The 3,895-nt window shown below is 33.2% G+C and overlaps 1 pseudogene; it reads right to left on the reverse strand.

Annotated features, from left to right (window-relative positions):
* Positions 1-839: 839 nt before the first annotated feature.
* On the reverse strand, positions 840-2,078 carry LOC119610738 (annotated as a pseudogene).
* Between the last annotated feature and the right edge of the window lie 1,817 nt (positions 2,079-3,895).

Here is a 3,895-nt window from a genome sequence, read left to right on the forward strand (position 1 = left end):
GGACGGACATGGCTAGATCGTCTTAGAATTTAATGAGGATCCAGAATATATATACTTTTATGGGTCTTAGATGAATATTTCGATGTGTTACAAACGGAATGACAAAAACAATATTTTTAAAAATTAAAATTTTGAAAAATATAATGGAGAAGAATTTGTAAGTATCATGTACGATTTTTTGCAAAACAGCTTTAAATATAATTTTAAATATTAATTAGAAAAATAACTAATAAAAAGCAGATGGAAAAGTTGGTGGAGGTGATGACTCAAAATCCAGAAATTGCCCGCGGAAAGTAGAACTGTAGAACTTATTTCAATGCAGTCACAAGTCAACCCTAATGGATCTGCAATGGGTTTGGAAATACAAGGAGATTCCGATGAGGGGGAAGCAGTATTTAGACCTGAGGAACCTTCACCGATTGCTGAAGAGCACAGTACCGAACAGCAATTACCAAAAAGTCGCAGGCGATCAAAAAATAAGCTGGAGGACGATCGTTTGAAAGTGTTAAAAAATCAAGCAAAAAATCAGGAAGAGATCTTGCGGACATTAAAACGTTTGGAAAAGAATAAATAAACAAAAAAACGTTTGAGTTAAAAAAGAAAAAGGCTGATTTGCAAATGAAACTGATTAAAGCCAAAATCGAATTGACAAATAAGAGAATTCAGGAGATGTGACATACAAATTTTATTTTGATATGTTAAGTATCTACATGATCATTTAGATCACATGATTATTAATTTTTTTTTTTTGTGATATTTTTAAGTTGTCTTTTTTTCTTTTTTTTAATGTAAACTATTTTTGAAGTGAAATAAAAGAATTGAATATGAATACGAAATGTCTATTCATTTGAAATTGCAAGCATTAAATTATTTCTAATTTGTTGTGCAGACTCTTCTATGTTTGTTGCTGTATCATCTCCAACTTCTATTTCCGAGTCTAAAGGAAAAGGCAATTCTTCATGATGTTCTGTTTTAAAATGTTGGCTTAAATTGTGTAATGCACAACACACATTTGTAATTTGAGTCGCTTTTTCGGGAACATAGCACAAACCTCTTGCAGAAAGCAAACATCGAAATCTGCTTTTAAGCACCCCAATTGTTCTTTCAATAATGTTTCTTGCATTTGCGTGAACAGTATTCTCGTGATCCTTCTGCAGCACTTCGAAATGGCGTTATTAAAAATGGTTCCAACGGATAACCAGCATCACCTAAACATATAAAAATATATATAACATATTTAGTATAAAGACATCTAAGAAGCAGTACACTTCCTACCTAAAATCCAGGTATTATCTTCCAAATTATGTTGTAAATATTGTTTCAGCTCACTCACATTCCACACAAAGGAGTCGTGGTTAGAACCGGGATACCGAGCATCTACATAGCGGATGTTCATTTCGAAGTCGCACAACTAAAGAGAAGAATATAATTATAGCACTTAATTGAAAAGTAACATACTTACGATCATAACATTCAAGCTGTAATATCCTTTTCTATTCAAATATAAATGCTGCAATTCCTTTGGAGGCGCTACTATTCGAACGTGTGTACCATCTATACAACCAATTACTCCTGGAAAACGAGTTTTTGAGTAGAAGGACATTTTACTATTATTTTTTTCCTCTTCGGACATACGAGCATTGATCCACCTTTTGCAGATTTTTTGTTCAAAAAAATTTATAATTTCTTTTAAAATGCAGCACACAGTAGGTTGCGAAACACCAATATTAAAATCGTTGCCGCTACTTCTTTGGTAGCTGCCATCAGCAAAAAATCGCAGTGCACAACACAACTTTAAAATTGGTGGAATAGCAGAACACCGAGTTAAAGGTTTTAAAAAGATTTCCAGTTTCTGTAGCAAAAACAGGAAACCATCCTTGTTTATACGGAAGAATTTTATAAAACTAAAAACAAAATTGTAATAACACTTGCTTAATTTTTAAAAATAGTACATACTCATTGTTTGGTAGTTCCATTGGATTGGAACTGTCTCGAATACTTTTCCGAATACGTGCCATGTGTGTTTTCTTGCTGTCCTCATCATCATCCTCAAAAAATAAATCGACGTTAATATCCATTGATTTTATTTTCTTTATTTAAACACAATGTTCAAATTTTTCCAATCGTTTTTTTTTACTTGATAGTTTTTGCTTGCAGGTATGTAATTTTACGGAAATGTGTACTACAATTAAAATACAACTCTGTGACATACTCAACAATTAGATGTTGTAAACCATAATTGTAAAAAAGATTTATGTTGTGTTGTGTCCGAGACAACACAACATTTTGTGTTGTAAACGATAATTGGGGCAATAAATGCAACTCCTGCAGAAATAGTGTATGGTACAAAACTCTAAAGATTCATCACCCAACGACGAATTTGTACAAAATCTCAAAGCACAAATGAACATGTTAAAACCAGTAGACATTAAACATAAATCAAATAAAACCGTATTTTTTCACAAGAATTTGGAAAGTTGTTCTCACGTTTTTGTTCGTACCGATGCTGTAAGGAAACCTCTTCAACAACCATATGATGGTCCCTATAGAGTTTTGAAGAAAACTGACAAATTCTTTACGTTAGACGTCAATGGATATAGCAAAGTCATATCTATAGATCGACTGAAACCGCCATTTATGTTCAATGATGAGATAATCGAAGAACCAAAATCAGTTACTATTCAATTGAAACGAATACTTTCAAATGTGAATCAAAAAGTACCTGCTAAAACCAAATCAAGAATCCCTAAAAGAGTAAAATTTTCGAGAGTTAAATAACAAACTCTCTGGTGGGGGAGTATATGTAGCAACTACTACTTCACTATAAAAACACTTGTTTAAAAATATACATTTTAAATTATATAACATTGATTTTATAAATACACTTTTGTAGAAAATAGAAAAAATAAAAAAACCTTTTTAGTTGTATAAAAAATAAAGAATTGAAAAAACGATTTTTTATAACCTCATTTTAATCAGTAAGAAACGCACTTTCTTTAGATATATAATTTATACAAAAATCTTAAATTCATAAAATTTACAAAATTTGCATATCATCACAATTTTGGTACAGAGTACATTTCTTGGCACAATGTATTTTCCCTATTCACGCAAATAACTTTGTCAGTTTTCAAGCTACAACAGTTTCGTACACCCCATTTTAATCCATAAGAAACGCACTTTCTTTTGATATATCACTTATTCATAAATTTTAAGTTCATAAAATTTATAAAATTTGCATATCATTACAATTTTGGCACAGAGTGCATTTCTTAGTATATTATATTTTCTCAATTCACGCAAATAACTTTGTCAGTTTTCAAGCTACGGCAGTTTCGTATACCTCATTTTAATCCATAAGCAACTCACCTTCTTTTGATATATCATTACAATGTAGTGTAGTGGTTGTGCAAAACAAAAGAAACTAGTGTTGCCAGAGTGGTAGCGGCGCTGGTATGCTCGCGTTCGCCGTCGTTTTCGTCCTTCTGGAACAGAACTGCTCCCAAACCTATGTCTGATGCATCGCATTGGACATAAAAGTGCCTGTTAAAATCGGGATGCATAAGCACTGGTGCTGTTGTGAGGGCGGACTTTAGCTTGTCGAAGGCTTCCTTAGCTTCGTCCGGAAACCTTTTCCTTTCTTAAGGGTGTTAAAAATAGGTGTTGATATGGTAGCGTAGTCGGGGATGAAGCGCCTATACCAACCCGTAGCTCCCATGATGCTTCGGACCTGTTTGGCGGTTTTCGGGTAGGTATATTTTAAAATCGTATCGATCTTATCTGGGTCAGGTTTTAACTTCCCTCCTCCTACTATATACCCTAGGTACTTCAACTCTTTGAAGCAAAATTTCGACTTCCCTACGTTGATGGTCAGACCCGCCGAATCCAGGCAATG

The sequence above is a fragment of the Lucilia sericata genome, unplaced genomic scaffold, assembly GCF_015586225.1.
Source record: "Lucilia sericata isolate MDLA Ls3-8-SP2 unplaced genomic scaffold, ASM1558622v1 Contig001271F_arrow, whole genome shotgun sequence".
NCBI lineage: Eukaryota > Metazoa > Arthropoda > Insecta > Diptera > Calliphoridae > Lucilia > Lucilia sericata.